This window comes from Triturus cristatus, chromosome 10, assembly GCF_964204655.1.
Source record: "Triturus cristatus chromosome 10, aTriCri1.1, whole genome shotgun sequence".
Classification (NCBI taxonomy): Eukaryota; Metazoa; Chordata; class Amphibia; order Caudata; family Salamandridae; genus Triturus; species Triturus cristatus.
The window spans coordinates 114271848-114292752 of NC_140593.1; the positions used below are offsets into that span (position 1 = coordinate 114271848).

At 44.7% G+C, this 20905-nt stretch overlaps 1 protein-coding gene and 1 long non-coding RNA gene across 3 annotated transcripts in view; one reads left to right on the forward strand and one right to left on the reverse strand.

The window, feature by feature from the left end:
• GADL1 (GAD like acidic amino acid decarboxylase 1) overlaps positions 1–20905 on the reverse strand; it is a 618248-nt gene that overhangs the window by 23305 nt on the left and 574038 nt on the right. The gene's annotated exons all lie outside the window — the stretch shown is intronic.
• Positions 683–4399, forward strand: LOC146788981 (uncharacterized). The gene is made up of 3 exons (XR_014969734.1): positions 683–957; positions 1226–1333; positions 3018–4399. It is a non-coding gene; the product is annotated as an uncharacterized LOC146788981 (long non-coding RNA).

Genomic DNA, 20905 nt, shown 5'->3' on the forward strand with positions numbered 1-20905 from the left:
AACAGAGCAAGTACTAGTAAGTTATTAATATATATGTAAACGATAGTTTATAGAAAAATATATTTTCTTAAACCACAAAAAATATTTTTTCACTTAATAATAAAAACTTAAGAAATGAACTGTTTCAAATATAATATCAATAAAATAAAACTCAAAATTAAAACAAGTAATTTATTTTCCTCAACCAGAAAATCGGAAGATTTTTACATTCCACAGCAGCTGAACCTATTTGGACATCCCCACCACGTAAACGACTGACAAACTCAATTGTTTAGGTAAATGTTATTTTTGTGGCATGGTTTTACTTGTAAAATTTATTTATAAAAATTTCATAAAGTCATGTATGCCAATGGTGTTTTTTTTTAATACTCAATCACACCGCATAAAAATCAAAATTTTCTTTTTATAACCAACGTTGACAAAGGAACAATTTTTTTTTTTTTTTTTCTCCAACAGTGAACATCTTTTCACAAAAACCTTTTAACCTCCAGCAAACATCAGGATAAAGGCACGATAACAAAATACCTACTAGAAAAGGTATGTTTTCTTTCCCATTTTATTATAACGATACATTAGAAATCCTTTCTTTTGCAATTATTCCTCCTGTATCGTACCTAATTTGAAAACTAATGGATAGTTTTGAGAAACAATATTCAATTTCTTCTGTAGGAAAGAGCACCATCAGTGATATTTTTGTGTAGGGTAGGGGTACATATCTATATTTCTACTACAGTAATGTGTTTTAATTAGGACAGTATCATGTAGTACTAGTTATATTGTATGTCTGTTTAATTTTAAAAAAACTCAAGTACTACATTTCTACCCACCGTTAATTATCTTTTTTTCGCCTTTTTTCCAGAACAGAAAAGATTTTTTTTCTCACAACTAAAAATTTGAGCCAACAAAGAAAAACATCCTCTACCACCTCATCCACAAAAGCAAATTCTCAAAAACAAGGTATTTTTTTACAGCACGGATTCTTTACCTTCAAAATATTTGACTAACTATCACATAGCTAAATTTCAAAGAAATAATCAATGTAATTATGATTACATTTTCAAATTTTAGATTTATATTTCATGTCTAAAGAATGTATTTTTCATTACTGAAATAGTTATGTGCAGCAACTTATATCACATGTGCAATTTTTTGTGGAATAATTTTACTAAACACATTTCTCAACATCGTTCTGTTTTCAAAGTTTTTTCATTTTTCACTTTTTCAGACATTTATTTATCCATTCCCCAACAAATCACCTCAAAAGTGTCTACACAAACCGACTCAGCAATACCACTGAACAGGAGTCTGCCAGAAAACCAATTCGGAAAAAAAGGTAATTTAGACAAACATTGTAAGTTGCAACAATTTTTAAAATGTACCATGCTGTAGAGGTAACAATTTACTTTTCCAAAATCTGGAAGGTGCAGCAGTAGGGTAAGTGTTGGATAGTGTAGGGGTATTAATTTACTATTCTAACTCCAGGGGGTGCAACAGTAGGGTAAGTGTTGGATAGTGTAGGGGTATTAATTTACTATTCTAACTCCAGGAAGGTGCAGCAGTAGGGTAAGTGTTGGATAGTGTAGGTGTATTAATTTACTATTCTAACTCCAGGAAGGTGCATCAGTAGGGAAAGTGTTGGATAGTGTAGGGGTAACAATTTACTATTCAAACTCCAGGAAGGTGCTGCAGTAGGGAAAGTTTTGGATAGTGTAGGGGTAACAATTTACTATTCTAACTCCAGGAAGGTGCTGCAGTAGGGAAAGTTTTGGATAGTGTAGGGGTAACAATTTACTATTCTAACTCCAGGAAGGTGCTGCAGTAGGGAAAGTGTGGGATAGTGTAGGGGTATCAATTTACTATTCTAACTCCAGGAAGGTGCTGCAGTAGGGAAAGTGTTGGATAGTGTAGGGGTATCAATTTACTATTCTAACTTCAGGAAGGTGCATCAGTAGGGAATGTGTTGGATAGTGTAGGGGTAACAATTTACTATTCTAACTCCAGGAAGGTGCTGCAGTAGGGAATGTGTTGGATAGTGTAGGGGTAACAATTTACTATTCCAACTCCAGTAAGGTGCATCAGTAGGGAAAGTGTGGGATAGTGTAGGGGTAACAATTTACTATTCTAACTCCAGGAAGGTGCATCAGTAGGGAAAGTGTGGGATAGTGTAGGGGTATCAATTTACTATTCTAACTCCAGGAAGGTGCTGCAGTAGGGAAAGTGTGGGATAGTGTAGGGGTATCAATTTACTATTCTAACTCCAGGAAGGTGCTGCAGTAGGGAAAGTGTTGGATAGTGTAGGGGTATCAATTTACTATTCTAACTCCAGGAAGGTGCATCAGTAGGGAAAGTGTTGGATAGTGTAGGGGTATCATTTTACTATTCTAACTCCAGGAAGGTGCTGCAGTAGGGAAAGTGTTGGATAGTGTAGGGGTATCAATTTACTATTCTAACTTCAGGAAGGTGCATCAGTAGGGAATGTGTGGGATAGTGTAGGGGTAACAATTTACTATTCTAACTCCAGGAAGGTGCTGCAGTAGGGAAAGTGTTGGATAGTGTAGGGGTATCAATTTACTATTCTAACTCCAGGAAGGTGCAGCAGTAGGGTAAGTGTTGGATAGTGTAGGTGTATCAATTTACTATTCTAACTCCATGAAGGTGCTGCAGTAGGGAAAGTGTGGGATAGTGTAGGGGTATTAATTTAATATTCTAACTCCATGAAGGAGCTGCAGTGGTGAAAGTGTTGGATAGTGTAGGGGTATTAATTTACTATTCTAACTCCAGGAAGGTGCATCAGTAGGGAAAGTGTTGGATAGTGTAGGGGTATCAATTTACTATTCTAACTCCAGGAAGGTGCAGCAGTAGGGTAAGTGTTGGATAGTGTAGGGGTAACAATGTGCTATTCTTACTCCATGAAGATGCATCAGTAGGCAAAATAAAGGATTGAGTACATGTTATGTTTTGTATACAAATATTAATAAATATCAAGCTAAATGTTTTATCTTTTCTCCTTTTTTCAGATAATGTCTAGCCTTGGAGCAGCCAACTTCGTTAAATCCAGGAAGGGCAAAAATCTGTTAAACCATGGTGGATACATATATAGTAAGGAAAGAATAAGTTTAACTAGAAATCATTGGAGGTGCGTGCAATACTACACTACCCATTGCAGTGGCAGAGCGGTTACTGTTGATAATTTGGTTGTGAAAACCACAGAACATAACCACTCTGCCTCTGCAATGGATGTAGAAATCAGAGAGACAATTAATGAGATGAAAGCTATTGCAAGCACCTCCAATGATTCTACAGGATCCATTTTAAGGGAGGTTGCACAGCATGTCCCCAGTCATGTTGCTAGCAACATGCCTATAATACCCAATTTGAGAAGAATTATTCAGAGACAAAAGCAGGCAAGTAATATTCAATTGTCTACACCACATACATTCTCTGACATTAGAATTCCTCATGATCTTTCTATTTCTTTTTCTGATGAACCTTTCCTTCTGCATGACAACGAAAACCCTCAGAAACGTATTTTAATTTTTAGTACCCCCCGTAACCTTGCTAAGTTAGAAAGTAGTGAAATTTGGATGATGGATGGGACGTTTAAAAGTACACCCCATCCTTTCACTCAAATTTACACTATACATGCTAAGATTAACAATAGTGTAATTCCCTTAGTGTATAGTTTGCTACCTGATAAGACTTCTGCAACATACACTGAACTTTTATCAGTGATTAAAAGCAAAACATCTGCAAGTCCTCGAAAAATAATAATCGATTTCGAATTGAGCATGATCAATGTGATCACCAAAACGTACACGGATACCCAAATTCAGGGATGTTTTTTCCATTTTTCGCAGGCATTTTGGCGTAAACTACAAAAAACATCCCTAGTTGCAGAATATTCTCGGGATAGCAAATTACAGTTTGAACTAAAAAAATTAACTGCACTTTGTTTTGTTCCTCCCGAAAGTGTGGACGAGTACTACACTGCAATTATAGAATCTGTTTATTATACGAGTAACGAGGAAAAATTGGCACCCATTCTAAATTATTTTGAGGACACATGGATTGGACACCTAAGCAGATCGGGTCGCAGGAGGAAGCCACGATTCCATGTGGAGTGGTGGAACTGCTACACGAGTTGTTTAGAGGGAGAGGCCAAAACAAACAATGCCATTGAGGGGTGGCATAACTCCTTCAATCATACAATTGGAAAACCACATCCGAACTTCTACTCATTTTTGGAAACTTTGAAGAAGGAGCAAAGTTTCCAAGAAATGAGATTAGCACAAACACTCGCAGGTAGTCTAAACCCACGAGTAACAGTCAAAACAAGGGAAATGTCTGAGAGACTATTGGCAATTCTACAACAGTTTTCGTTGTGTGTGGCTATAGACTACCTCGAAAATCTTTCTAACATTCTTTCTTTTTAAAACAATGAATTTGCTTACTTTCCTGCTTTGCTAAAAATTATAGTAATTACAATAATTCAATTGGCATACAAATATTTTTTTTAAAAAATTTTTTTCAAATTAATAAGTCGGGTTTTTTCCATTTTTTCAAACAAATCTTCATTTCATCAAAACTAAACCAATGTTGAAAAATTTTACTGTTCCATAGTATTCAAACCATTTATCATTATCGGTACGCCATTTTTCAAATTATCGAAAAAATCCAATTTCAATTCCGTCAAAACCAATCACCAAAACTCAATCCGAACTATAAAATAGAAATTAAACCATATTCCTTAATACACATTGCAGCTGAATTTTCATTTGTATTTCAAAATAAGATTTACAAAATATTAAAGTACGCACAATTTTTTTACCAAGAAATGAAGATCGACAGTACATCTTTATCTTCGGAAACAAAGAAATCAACTGTCTAAACCGTAACTTTTTATTTAGAAAGAGTTACATACTTTTTTAAAATAACTAACTTACTTTCAGCGACCCGACATAGGCATGTATTAATGACATTAATGTGGACATGTTTAACAACTTTTAAAACATCTATTAGTTTTCCAGCAACCTCCCCTTATTCTTTCCTTACTATATATGTATCCCTTAAAAAGGTTTAATCTATAATATCAACACAAAATATTTCCTACCTGGACGCAGATCAGCTTCCTGCTGCTTCCTCCTCCGATGCTCTGCAAAATGGCGTATTACGTCGACGCACACGTCCTTACGTCATCGCGTGCTTCTCTATTTATGGCGGACTACTTTTTTACATTCAACTGTAATTAAATGTTAATATATGTAAATAAAATATTTATATTTTGTTTAAAAATTAAAACTTACTTTGAAAAATTAATGAAAAATATGTTTAATTTTTTCATGTTTTTTAAATCAAATAAAATAGTGATATTAATATTTGTTTCCTATCATTATTTTTAATTAAGTTTTTAAATCTCCAATATTGTAATTTAATAACTGTAAAATTACTTAATATGTTCCTTACCTTGGCTCTATTGCCTTTTCCTTTCAAAACTTCCTCTTACTTCACTTTCTGTACCTTCTTTTCTTGTTCCGCGGGCTGTATATGCTGAGGCTGCCAAAATAAATAAAGGACAAACACGCTCATAGACTTCAATGCAAAACCGTGGGAAATAAATTCAAAAAGTAAGTTATAATTGTTATTTCTGATTTCTAAATTTTAAAAATGTTAAATTGGTATAATTATTACTGTAAATATTTTTTAATGTTGATATTAATATTTTAAATATATTATTAATTTATTTATATAATAAATTAATCAAAAATACACTTCCATTTATTTTTAAAAGGACACTTTCTTTTAAACATATAAATACTCTTGTCTTTTCATATGTGATAAAAATACTCTAGTATTTAAAAATAGGTACTCAATCATTTTTCTATATATTTAAATATTATATACTCTTTAATGTTTAAGAAAACTTATTTTTAAGTAGATAAATACTCAACATTTAAAATAAGTTTTTATTAAGTATCTATTTTTTATATTTTAAAACACTAAACTAAATGTTCAAGAATTAAATTTTAAAAAATCAAGTATTAATCATTTCTACATAATAAAATACACATGCATTAATATTTTGATTATCTACTCACTTTTTTGAAACTACTATAGAAACTAAAAATACTAAACTATTATTTTATCACCAAACAAACCAAACTTTTCTACCAGGCACAATACTCAAGTATTATTATTTTTATAAACTACTCACTTTTTTCAAATAAATATTGCATTTTTTAAAAAAAATTTAATACTCAAGTATTTATTTTACTGCTAACCAACCAAACTTTTCTACCAGAAAAAATACACAAGTAATAATTTTTTTATTAACTACTGCCCTTTTTTTAATTAGAATTGCTATATTAAAAAAAAAAAAAAAATACTCAAGTATTAATTTTAATGCTACCCAACTAATAAAATTTAGATAAATATTTTGCAAAAAAAAAATGCGTTGTAATAGTATATGCGTTGTAAAAGTACTTACATTATAACATCTTGCGTTGTAAACACATGCATTGTAAATACATGCGTTGTAAAAGCATTTCCACCAAATGCGTTGTAAAGGTATATGCGTTGTAAAGGTACTTACCATATAATGGAACGCGTTGTAAAAGCATGCGTTGTAAAAGTTTTAGCGTTGTAAAAAATGCGTTGTAATAGCACAGCGTTGTAAAAGTTGCGTTGTAAAGGTAGTTCCCCGCTGGAAAGATCACCTTTATGTTGCTTACTGGTATATTTTGTTGTTCAATGGGTACTAAGGAGGTGAAACCTATGCCCAGACAGAGTTTCAAAGTTTACAATTGACGAAATAATGAAGTAATACTTTTACAAAATGCGCTGCATTATGGCGCATTATTTCCCTTTTCTTGCAGCATAATTAACTCAACCCTGCCCCAAATTGTTTGTCCCTCTCCTGCTGAATAATTCCAGTGGCCCTGATCATATCTTAGTAGATATGGCACAATTTTGCTCTCTCCCTGACACGCAACACAGCAAGTTGTCTTACTAACATGCACGGCATGACTTCTTTGTAAATCTGCCCCCTAAGGTGCTCTTTGGTCTCATCCTTGTATTCTCTGCATGCGTTAGATGGTATACCCTGTTTATTCCGCATTCCTTCGAATTCGGTGACTGGAATATACAAAAGGGGAAACTGTAAGTAGTTATTTTTACAGGCTGGATGAAGTTAAATATTCCGGAATTGTGTTGGCATATTTTTCAATGATCTAATATGCATGTTTGTACTTCCATAATGTGTTCAAGTCAGATGATCTGCAATTGATGGTCATAGTATTAATTAGCAGGGTCTTGCACTCCGGGTGGAGGATGTTTGCAAGAACTGGCAATGGTTGAAGATTATTAGCTGCAATTGCATTTTCTATGGCTGCAAGGCAGAGGGCAGTGTATAAATCATCAGATTTTCTAAATTCCTGGAAGATCAAATGTTTTAATGAATGTTCCTTGGCTGAAATGCAGTTGCAGACATAATTTATTTTCACCCTACAAGGTAGTCCAAGTGGAGACTGCAGTGATTGCTCTATCCGTTTTTCGTAGCCAAGGGAGACGAATTTCAGAGACCCAATAGAGATTTGATTTCCTGTTTGTAAATGTGATGCTTTTATCAATAGTTTTCACCTTAAAAAGGATGGAAGCCAATGAGAGTGATGTGTCAGCTTTGAAGTGATTGTTTTAAGGGATTGGGAAATGACCCGACCTCCATATACCCTAGAGAATCTCTTTACTGATCTAATAAGAAACTGGACTGTCTTCTTTTTATTTGTGATGTGATCTGTCCCAGATAGCCTACTGTCAACTGCTAGGTCTAAATAGCCATAAGAGGTTACTCATTCTATAGGATTATTACCAATGTCCAAGAGGCTTCATCACATTGGAATCCAAGGAGATGCTCTCAAATGGTTTGCCTCCTTCCTCACTGGAATAAGCCAGAGAATCCGCCTGCCGCCTTTCACCTCGGAACCCAAGAACATTGTGAGGGGTGTTCCTCAAGGCTCGTCCCTCAGCCCTACACTGTTAAACATCTACATGATCCTCTTGGCCAACATCATCAGAACCCATGCATTAAACATCATATCCTACACGGACAACACCCAGCTCATCCTCTTGCTATCAGAAGTCCCCTCCACCAGGATGGCTAACTTCCGCATGTGCAGGATGAGCTTTGACTACTGGATGAAGGACAACTGCCTTAAAACTCAACATAGACTAAACAGAAGTGCAGATCTCCATGGGAACCACACTTCCCCATGGAATGACTCCTGGAGGCCTTCCTTCCTAGGACTCTCATCCAAGCCGACAAGCCACACCCGCAACCCGGGCATCATCCTAGACAGTAAACTTAACATGAAGAGTTGGATCAATGCAGTCTCTTTTGCCTTCTTCCTCACTCTTCACATGCTCCACAAGATCTTACCCATCAACAGCAAGAACCAACACTTAAGAACTAGTCACCAGTCAGTTGGACTACATAAACGCTCTACATAGGAGCCACCACACACTTCCTGAAGAGACTGCAAACCATACAGAACTCAGTGGCCAGACTCATCCTCGACTCCTCAAATGGACCTGCATCACCCCCACCTCAAGAAGCTTCACTTTCTTCACAATCAAGAACCAGCATACATCAACCACTGCATTTACTTCCACCAACCCCCCCAAACACCTGCGCTCCGCCTCCCTCTCCTTCGCACACACCCCTGCATCTGCCAAAGCACCAGTGGAGGACGCTCCGTCTACCTCACTGTGAAGTCCTGGAATAACCTTCCCCTTCACCTCAGGAAATCATCCTCTCTCCTGTATTTCAGGAAAGGACTCAAGACCTGGTTATTCAACTGAATTCCCCTGAAGCAGCAAGGTTCTGAGCTCCTAGATACCCTCATAGGTGATTAGTCACACTTTATTAATCCTGTTTGATTGATTGATTGACTTTACTCCCTTCTTAGTGCTACCAAAGGACATTACTTTTCTTTTCCCCAGGTTCATTTAAAGTTCATTTATCTAGTTCATCAAATCCTGTAGATTAAGAAACTGGCTTTGCTGAGCTGAGGGTCTTAAAGAGAATATAATGATGTAATCAGAATACACTAGGTAATAAATGTCTTAACTTATCCGAACAAATTGTACATTTTTAAGCCTTGAGAAAGTCACGGTGGTGACGAAACGTGTGTTGGCTGTTTTTCATGTTCTTTGCAACAAAGACTGGACTACTGTCTCCATCATTGTAGAGATTTTTTGATTGTATTATCCAGACTGAAGTGTCTGAGTCCTTGTAACTTTGTGTATTAAGTTTGGTACTTTGATATTTATGAAATAAACTAATGAGTGTCTAGATAAATGCACTTCCTGGTGTTTCCTGTGTCAAGAGGATTTCCCTTTCTTCTTTCTTTGGGTTAGGCTGACAGAATATTGTCATTAACAAAATCTGAAATATTGTGAGTGCCGGGGTTTCTTTGTTTGTAAGCTATTTCACAAGTCACTGCCGTTACTAGTGTTTCCTACACCTTAGGTAATGGGGTGTTTTACCCTGAGTGGCACCACTTCTACTCTTTCATGTTAGGTCACTGCTTAAATTAATTTTGTAGCCCATACATACAGTAATTTTGAGGTTTGACCCTTGTATCCACCACTACCTATTTCTGTTAGGTAATAAATGTGTTGCCTAATTTTGGTACAAAGCTGTTTGGGTGATTGAGGTACGATGTTAGGTCCGAGATACATAAGGAGAAAACTAGAGGGGCCAGAATGCAGCCCTGCTTTAGACCGTTTGATGTTGTAATTTTTGTAAAAGCTCTTTTAGCCGGTTTAATTTGGAGCCGGGTGATTTCATGCAGCGCTGTCAAAAAATGTAGTGGTGAGTGGTTAATGCTCCACTTTGTTAGTTTATCCCAGAGTTTCTTCTGATTCACCCTTTCAAAAGTAGAGGAATAGTATACATAACAGATATATATTAATAATCATTTTTAGTGTTTTATCCACAAAGAACTTTAAGCTGACAATGTTATCGATCGTAGAGCAGTTGGATCTGAATCTGCATTGATTTAATGGAAGGAAATGTTTATGATGCGCAGTAACTACTAGGAAATAGTCGATTTAGCAGAATGCGTTGGGTTAACTCTTTCAGGTTGATGTTTTGAAGAACAGTGCCCATTTTTGGGAAATAGTTAATTACCCTTATTTTACTGGGGTTGCCAATGATAGTACAGAATGTCACATCTCCACCGAAGTCTGGGTGGAGCATTTCAAGGGGTTTGCGGCTTCATCTGGCTAAAGACCTAGGGGTTAATCTAGTGTTAGAGGCAGGTAAACCAAATTTGGGTTTCCAGGAAGGGGAAGTTAAGGTAGCCATTGATGTCATGCCTAAAAATAAAGCCCAAGGTCCGGCTGATGTTCTGCCAAACTTTTTTTTAAATTGATTTAGAGAAGTGGGCCAAAATTTTGACCAAAGTGCTGAATGCTGCAGTGATGGATGGAATCCCACAATCAAGGTCCAGGTATATAATTGTGCCGATCTTTAAGAAAGGGGCGAGAAATGATCTGCATTGCTATCGACCCATTTCTTTAATGGATTCGACATTCACGATCATAGGGCGGGTCATTCTCTCCAGGTTGACTGCATGGCTGGAGGATAACAACATCCTTAGTGACCTGCAATATGGCTTTAGAGCAGGTAGATGCACCCTGGATCAATGCTTACATTTACAGCTGGTCATTGATAAATACACCATTGCTTACAGGGTTGCTTGTATATGGCATTTATGGACCTATCATCTACCTTTGATGTGGTCAATAGGAGCAAATTATGGTCCATCTATGGGCATAGACAAAGAGATAGCGCACTTCTTCCACGATCTGCACTACGACCTGGAGGTAGTGATAAGATACAATCAAGATGGAAACACCACAGTTCCCTTTTAAGTCCATCATGGAGTGAGGCAGGGTGTATATTGGCTCCAGTATTATTTACCCTTTATATAAATGATCTGGGGGAGACCCTTTGCTTAGGCTGCCTAGATACTCCACGTGCTGGAGCTTGTAATATTCCAGCTCTCTTATATGCCGATGACGCTGTCCTAGAAACGTGGTCAGCCTCCAATTTCTTTTAAATACCTTTGTCAGCTTTATGGATGGGTTGGATTTATGTACAAATTTTAACAAATCACTCATCATGGTGGTGGGGAGGGGCGACAAGGGATGGAGAGCCTATAAGCTGGAAGGGGCTGAGATTTCCACTGTCAATGCTTTCCCATATTTGGGGTGCTTTTTGATGTGAAGGAGTCCTGGGTGCCCCTTTTAAAAGCTAGAAGGAACGTATTGGCTGGATCAGTGGCTTCTGTGTTTGATGTTGCAAGCCGATTAAGAGCAAAACCCATTAAAAGGCTCTTATTCAAATTTATCAAACAAAATGCATTTCTCTGGCCTAATATGGGAGGGATATTTGGAGCAATAAAAAGGCACCTGTTCTTCAAACATTTGAGAATAAATTCTTGAGACACCTCCAGGCAGTGCCCCAATCCACAGCTTCTCTTGTGGTCCATGAAGAGTTAGGGGTGGGCTATATTTCCAATCTTTTGTCAATCCACCCCTTGTTAAGATGGATTAACCCTGAATTGGAGCTCAATTAAGTTATCCTGAGGGACTGCATGTTTTTCGATACGGCTAAACTCATCCCATGGTTGAACTATATCAGACTCACATGTAGGGATTGGGTCACCCAGAATTATATGATCCTCCTGAAAGTTTAAGTAACGGTAATTTAACCTGGGTAAAAAAAATTCTGCCCTAGAACTCAGGCCTCCAGGGAGTGTGGGGAATTAGTTAAGCCCTCTGTCTGTGCACACGTTATTATTTCAGTTCACAGGCGCATCGAACCCTACCTCACTTTTGTCAACAATCCCCAACATCATTTTATGCTGACACATTTTAGGCTGAATCAATAACATTGGTTCTTAGCGGATCCTGTAGGCTGGAACAAAGTTGATCATTTAGCCCCATGTAGTTGCAATACTTTTTCAAACCAGTACACTCTGCATTTTGTCCTGTTTTGTGATCTTTTTGTGATCCTCGCAGGCAAATTATTCTCCCACTCCTGAGAGGGCGGCAGTTAACGCAGGCTAGGCCAGCTACAATTTGTCTACAAATGTTACCCAGTGACTATGTCTGCTTTAAGGTAGCACGATTTTTAATGAACACTGTCAGGATTATAAAAAGAAGGGGGTGACTGTCATATGTACCTATTACATGCACCTATGGCTATTTTATGATGCGTTTTCAGCTTTGTGCCATTGTCATGCCTTTTAATACATTTTCTTTATGATTTCTTATTTATTATCATATTTTAGATATTACTGTGTTTTTTAATTGCTGATATTATTTCCGTTTTTTATGCTCAGTATGTTCCTTGGCTGCCACTTTGGTTTTTAACCTTTGCTTTGATCTATTTTCACTGTGTTGTTTTATCTCTTATGGTTTTGATCAACTGATTAAAGGTTATTCTGAAGGTTTATGATGATGGGTGACTTGTCTTGATCTTTAGGGGGTGATTCTGTACCTCTCTAGACCTTCACAGTGACAGAAGAAGCCCAGATAATGTCTGCATGAGTGATGACACAGTGCTTTCAAGACTATAAATCCCTCAAAAAAAGAAAAAAAACAAGGAAAACAAAATATCAACTATAAACCAAATAACATAAAAACATCACCCCAGAAGATAACTTTAAATAACTGGTTGAGGCCATGACATTATCTCATCTAATAATGCAGGGATTTCGACTTTGAAGTATCATGTTACAAAAATATTTTATCCCAAATATCAACTAAAAAATATAGCGAATGTAAATATGAATAGGGAGGTATAGACTTACTATATTTAACTCCACATATATGTATTGTGACTGTATTGACTACCTTCATGATTACTCTACATGTTCCACTGCTTTAAATGGCAAAGAGGCTGCAAAGCAGTCAATGTCCATTTGGCACTGGCGTACATCTAGAACCAGCCGTGGCCCGTGCAGGTAAGAGAGGTGGGGCGGTGGGGAAGGAGGGGGAGGGGGGGTTTGACAGACGACGATGAGGGAAAATTATATATATATATTTTTTGTTTATTTTACATAGCACGAAATAGATCCGAGACATCGGGTATCAAAGCGCTTTACATGAGTACCAGTTTCGTTACAGAAGGACACATTCCTTTTTGTTAGGCACGGGGAGATTAAGGTGCCGATCACGATCCGGCAAAAACCGGGTACGAACCGTCGGACGGAGCATATTCTCCGTCCGACGCGTACCCGGTCGTCAAAATATACAAACATGGAATTACGATTCGCACGGGTACACCATTACCGTACGAATCGTAAAAAAGACCGACCGAACAAAAAACACCTACCAATGCGATCCGGGAAAGCGCCGACCTGACGTCGGGACGCACGCAGCCAGCCATTCACGACCCAGGAATCACGATTCGCACCGACGTCACCCCGCACGGTGAATATTTTGCGGCAGCCAAAAACTGCCGGGAAATCAGGACGACGCGAACAAGGACCACCAGTACGCGACGGACAGACGGCGACGCGAACAAGGAGGACCAGTACGTGACGGACACACAGGACGACGCCACCAAGGAGGACCCGTACGCGACAGGACGACGCGATCAAGGAGGACCCGTACGCGACAGGACGACGCGAGCAAGGAGTACCAGTACGCGACGGACAGACATGGACCCGAACCTACGAGTCATCCCTGCCCTCATAGCAGTACACCTCCTCTACAGGTTACGACGCAGACGCCGCAGAAGGTCAGAATAACTAAGGGAGGGGGGAAAGTGGGGTGGGGTGGGGGTGGCACGACCAGGGCAGGCCACAAAACAACCACATGAGTGACACACTACACATGGCCTGGACATACCTGACTCCCATGCCCTGGTCACCACGAGGGGGTGGGGGCGTGTCCTGATAAGCCAGCGACCGCCACAACGGAAGTCCGTCACCACGCGAACCGGCAACACAACCAGACAGGTACGTCCCGTACCCACGCCTGAAGAGCGTGGGTACGAGTCGGACCACGCCCACACACGTCACCCCAACAATGGCGGGACGGATCGCACCCACGTGGCAAAGGCCTGGGTACGGGCCGCACAAACATCACATAGCATGGGGACGGATATGTACGGACCCTACCCCCACCCCGTATGCAAGGAGCGTACCCCCCAGCCCAACAGTGCAAGTACGACCCGTACCCCCACCCGCGGACGTACGGAGCGTACCCCCAGCCCAACAGTGTAAGTACGACCCGTACCCCCACCCGCGGACGCACGGAGCGTACCCCCAGCCCAACAGTGTAAGTACGACCCGTACCCCCACCCGCGGACGTACGGAGCGTACCCCCAGCCCAACAGTGTAAGTACGACCCGTACCCCCACCCGCGGACGTACGGAGCGTACCCCCAGCCCAACAGTGTAAGTACGACCCGTACCCCCACCCGCGGACGCACGGAGCGTACCCCCAGCCCAACAGTGTAAGTACGACCCGTACCCCCACCCGCGTATGCATGGAGCGTACCCCCCATGCCAACAGTGTAAGTACGACCCGTACCCCCACCCGCGGACGCACGGAGCGTACCCCCAGCCCAACAGTGTAAGTACGACCCGTACCCCCACCCGCGGACGTACGGAGCGTACCCCCAGCCCAACAGTGTAAGTACGACCCGTACCCCCACCCGCGGACGCACGGAGCGTACCCCCAGCCCAACAGTGTAAGTACGACCCGTACCCCCACCCGCGTATGCATGGAGCGTACCCCCCATGCCAACAGTGTAAGTACGACCCGTACCCCCACCCGCGGACGCACGGAGCGTACCCCCAGCCCAACAGTGTAAGTACGACCCGTACCCCCACCCGCGGACGCACGGAGCGTACCCCCAGCCCAACAGTGTAAGTACGACCCGTACCCCCACCCGCGGACGCACGGAGCGTACCCCCAGCCCAACAGTGTAAGTACGACCCGTACCCCCACCCGCGGACGTACGGAGCGTACCCCCACCACACCAGTGTCAGTAGACTCGTACCCTCACCTCTAATGCAGTGTGCGTAACCCCACCGTGTATGTGCCAAGCGCACATATCCAGAAATCGGAGGTGTGTGTGCAGACTCCACCCAGCAGTGCCCTGAGACAGGAGGGGTGGGTGCCCATCACTCCCAGCAGTGCCCAGAGACAGGAGGGGTGTGTGCAGAGTCCTCCCAGCAGTGCCCTGAGACAGGAGGGGTGGGTGTGGAGTCCTCCCAGCAGTGCCCTGAGACAGGAGGGGTGGGTGCAGAGTCCTCCCAGCAGTGCCCTGACACAGGAGGGGTGGGTGCAGAGTCCTCCCAGCAGTGTCCAGACCCAGGAGGGGTGGGTGCAGAGTCCTCCCAGCAGTGTCCACACCCAGGAGGGGTGTAACACATGTGTGTGATGCCACAATTACCCACATCCATACTGCCTACAAGGGAACATGTCCCCATGAACTCATGTCAACTGACTCCACACACAAGTACAGTGATCAGCAAGGATGCCACGATTGTTGCAGGTGGAGACATGGCCATGCATGCATGGCCAAAGTAGAAGGGCTCCGTCACACACACAGCTCATGTAGACACAGCTCTGCGCTAAACATTGGGAACACCCTGCAGGGAAGAAACTGGGTACACAGAGGAAGGAATACACCCTGGGACAATTGAACCATGCAGTAACTGCTGACATGACCTAAGGAAGTTAGCCAACACCTTGTGATGGCACACAGATCCTAGGGTGGCCCCAAAGAGCAGAACACTACTACAAATCCCACACACCCAAAGCCTTAAACACCACCCAAAACAATGTAGCAGCCCCACCAACACCAATACCACCATAGCAGGAGTGTGATAATGAAAAAAAAAATAAAGCTTTAATCAGCATGAGCACAATGTCCGTGGATCAACGGCAGTTCAAAGTCAACAAAGGCCATAGGGCAGTCAATTATTCCCAGCTGCATGGGGGACACAGTGGGATGTGTGTCCCCTACCTTGCCTGCACAGTCAAATGCCATCGTCTTCCATACTGGTGAGGGCATCAGGGGGGGGGGAAGCAACAGGCACCGCAGGGACATCAGGGCAAAGGGGCGGCGTTGTGGGTGCAGGGATGGAGGACTCAACCACAGGGGGTGTGTCATGGCCAAAGGCGGAGGCCAGGATGGCACTACACACCTTAGCAAGGTCCTCCAGGGAGTCCCCTGCACCCGAAGTGACCTCAGGCCCCAAGGAGGGGGGGGGTTCAGAGGGATGGGTTGCAGCGCCACCGGGGGAGGGTGGAGACAGGGGGGGAGACTCAACCACCCTGACCGAGGACTTCCTTGACCGCTTGCGTGGTGGCGTAACTGTGGGGCTCAAGGACAGAGCGGCCATGAAGGAGTCCTTGGGGGAGATGTGGCCAGGAGAGCTGAGGGGAGGGGATTTGGAGGGAGTGGATTGTGTGGAATGCGGACTCCCACTCTGGCTGCGTGTCACACGTTTGCCCCCCGACCCAGTGGGTGTGCCTATCTCACCCTGTGTGTGCGTGTCAGGAGGAGTGCGGTGGACCTTCCCTGCTGGTGTGGTGCCTGTGTCTGTTGTGGTGGGTGCATGCCGACGTCTGGGTGTACGTGGGACAGGCATGGAAGTGGGAAGTGTGGATGGGGCAGGGGTAGGTGGGGGGAGGTCGCGCTGCAGGAGACCCACTGCTGCAGTCAGTGTGGAGTCTAGGGACCTCAGCAAGTTGCGTTGGTCAGCCTGCAAAGAATGAATGCCCTCCAAGAATGCCTCGATGTTGCTGAGGGTTTTCCCGTGGGAATGGAGGACATTCAGGATCGCAGCCTGACCAACCTGCATTTGCCGCTGGATGTCCATAGACTCAGCATTGGCGGCAGCAGTGGAGACAGGGGCAGGGGGTGCGGTGCCTGGCAGGAAGGAGACATGCGGTGACCGGGCACGCTGGGAAGGGACACGAGCAAGTGGGAGGCGGTTGGTGGGAACTGAGGGGGCGGTGGCAGGTGTTGTTCCACTGTCAGCTGCTGGTGCAGCCTCCGCCAACTCTGAGACATCCTCCTCGGACCTGTCAGCTTCGTAGTCTGATGTGCCAGTCGACAGGTCCTCGGCCACACTATCCTCCGCCTCTGTCCCACTCGATGTGCCAGCCCCGATGTCACGGCTGCCACTGGTGCTCGGTCCCTCCGCCTGGTCCGTGTCCATGTCTCCCTCTGTGTCCCCCGACGATGCTGTGGGCAGGGTGGAGAGACAGAAATTAATCAGACACCTGTACACATCTGTCACATGAGTCCAATCTACATAGTCAACATTGCATAGCCTGAAGAGGCAGATCCCTAACATCTGCAAAACAAGGTACCGATGTAGGGCATGAAACACAGTTGGTTGAGCCACCATGCCACTGAAATACCATGGAGAGCATGAGACAATAGCTGATGACAGGAAACGGAGTCTGACATAGCACCCAGGCCCTGGGGACAATCCTGCACTGCCTCTGCACCACACAGCGTTTGTGAAAATACCTATGACCAGGGACAATATCCATGAACTTGAGACACATGCTGCATAGGTAATGCTGCAAACATGCCCAACATAACTCGGTCACTGCACCTTGCGTGTGTGTCCAGTAACATCACACACTGTCCAGACCCAGCAATTAGGAATCAGGATTTGACACATAGGCATTGCCCGCCCCAAGCAACCCCCACACGATGCTAATTGCTGAGACACAGGTGGCACCAACATCTCATAGTCTGGGTGATAAACACAGTGGCAGGCAAAAGGCAAGATTGGACGCAAATCAGCAAAGGTGCGCCTGTACAAATAATGAGGTACCAGTGCCCATCCTCAGATGAGTATAACAAGACACACAGGCACTGGCAACTGTGAGTATGAAGAGGGACAATCAGGTCAGGCTGCACAGTGGACACCTGTACATAATAGCACGTCTATATACATGGTGACAGGGGACAATGGCACAGAGCACAACCTACGCTGTAGACAGTGAGAGTGTCCACGTTGATGATGACACAAACAACACTGAGGATAAGGTGCCCCAGGGGACAGTATTGGGCACGCAACTACATGCTACTGAATGGCTGAATGGGAATGACTGCTACACACGTCACCATCCCTGCACTATGCGTAGCGCACAGTCATGCACATCATGTCACAGGCCACTACATAGGACATGCGCGCTGTAAGGCATGACACATGAGAGACCAACTCCCATGTCTGGAGCCAGCATCAGTGCCAACTGACATGGAACCCACATGCAGTGAACTTGACAGTTCACAGGCAAGGTCCCACAACCTGTTACCCACCACTACCACCCATGATGCTACAGTCATTGTTCTCGTGGACAAAGCGCCAGCCTACATTACCTTGTGAAGGAGTGACTACACACAGACCAGGGAACACATTGCAAGGAGGGGAAGGGTGGCAGGGGCGCAGCGCTACACTTGGGCAAACTGGATGGGCACAGCACCTTTAAACCCTGCCAGTGAATGAATGCCACTGTGCCCTTACAAATGCCGGTGACACACAACAAACGCACATGTACCTACCCCCTTCCGCCTGCTGCATCGCCTGTAAGCGCCTCTCCAGGTCTGGAAAGACCACCGGCAGCACACGCCTGTGGAGGTGGGTCAGACGGCGGCGGCCGCGGTTCTTGTGGCTCTCAGGTGAGTCCCCCAGCAGGAGCCGTGCAATCCTCCGCGTCCAGCACCGGATATCCTGCCAGCGTTTCCTCACCTGGGACAGGCTCCGCCTCCGACCATCCACACGCCTCACGGCACTGACGGCGGTCAGCCAGATCTGCTCCTTGGCAGAGGCGCCTACCTGTGAGGAAGTACAAGTGACACCACATCAATACACCAGCCACATGTCACAGAGAGACATATGTGAACATAATAGCTGGTTACTACATGGCATGTAATGCAGCCAACGCATTGCACCTCTGTCATAGGGACATCATCCTCTGGTGAGGGAAAAGGCAGTACGTGCCATAGTGGGTACTCAGGTGGAATGATGGCAATGTCACAATCAATGATCAAGGCTCACACTGTGCATCACACCCACCCCTCCTGTCTCAGGGCACTGCTGGGAGGACTCCACACCCACCCCTCCTGTCTCAGGGCACTGCTGGAAGGACTCCACACCCACCCCTCCTGTCTCAGGGCACTGCTGGAAGGACTCCACACCCACCCCTCCTGTCTCAGGGCACTGCTGTGAGGTATAGGCCCCCACCCCTCCTGTCTCAGGGCACTGCTGGGTGGACTCTGCACACACACCTCCTGTCTCAGGGCACTGCTGGGAGGACTCTGCACACACCCCTCCTGTCTCAGGGCACTGCTGGGTGGACTCTGCACACACACCTCCTGTCTCAGGGCACTGCTGGGAGGACTCTGCACACACCCCTCCTGTCTCAGGGCACTGCTGGGAGGACTCTGCACACACCCCTCCTGTCTCAGGGCACTGCTGGAAGGACTCCACACCCACCCCTCCTGTCTCAGGGCACTGCTGGAAGGACTCCACACCCACCCCTCCTGTCTCAGGGCACTGCTGGAAGGACTCCACACCCACCCCTCCTGTCTCAGGGCACTGCTGTGAGGTATAGGCCCCCACCCCTCCTGTCTCAGGGCACTGCTGGGTGGACTCTGCACACACACCTCCTGTCTCAGGGCACTGCTGGGAGGACTCTGCACACACCCCTCCTGTCTCAGGGCACTGCTGGGTGGACTCTGCACACACACCTCCTGTCTCAGGGCACTGCTGGGAGGACTCTGCACACACCCCTCCTGTCTCAGGGCACTGCTGGGAGGACTCTGCACACACCCCTCCTGTCTCAGGGCACTGCTGGAAGGACTCCACACCCACCCCTCCTGTCTCAGGGCACTGCTGGAAGGACTCCACACCCACCCCTCCTGTCTCAGGGCACTGCTGTGAGTTATAGGCCCCCACCACTCCTGTCTCAGGGCACTGCTGGGTGGACTCTGCACACACACCTCCTGTCTCAGGGCACTGCTGGGAGGACTCTGCACACACCCCTCCTGTCTCAGGGCACTGCTGGGAGGACTCTGCACACACCCCTCCTGTCTCAGGGCACTGCTGGAAGGACTCCACACCCACCCCTCCTGTCTCAGGGCACTGCTGTGAGTTATAGGCCCCCACCACTCCTGTCTCAGGGCACTGCTGGGTGGACTCTGCACACACACCTCCTTTCTCAGGGCACTGCTGGGAGGACTCTGCACACACCCCTCCTGTCTCAGGGCACTGCTGGGAGACATCAGGCACCCCCCCCCTGGTACCCCCCCGACAGTACATGGCATGTGTGTCACACCGGGTCACAATGCCTGAAGACACAGTCACAACATAGGGACAGTCTGTGGCAGTGGCCTATGCACTCACCTGATACCCTGGTCGCCCATACAGCATGGGGTACTGTGGGAGGATCACATCCAGCAGAGCCATGTTCTCCTCCAGGGTGAATGGCTGTGTCCTCTCCACAGCCCTTGACATGTTTCCAGGGAATCAGTAGCAGCAGCTTGGTCGACAAATGCAAAGATGTGCAGGCAAGTAATCCCTCATGGGACCTGGCTGCCTTATATGTGGCCTTCTGCCCAGTCTCATGCACAGGAGTACAGAGTGATTGGTCACTCACATTTGCATCCTATGTTTCCACCAATCCCTTCAAACCTAGCAGTCTGTGGGTTCTCTATCGGTTTCATTCTCCTGCATGATGTCAGCCCCACAAACACATTGCAACAAAGTAGAAGAATTCCAACTGACTTCTGCTGTGCACCTTCCAGAACAAAATCGAAATTTGAACCTGGTCGCCATGACAACCAGCATGCATGT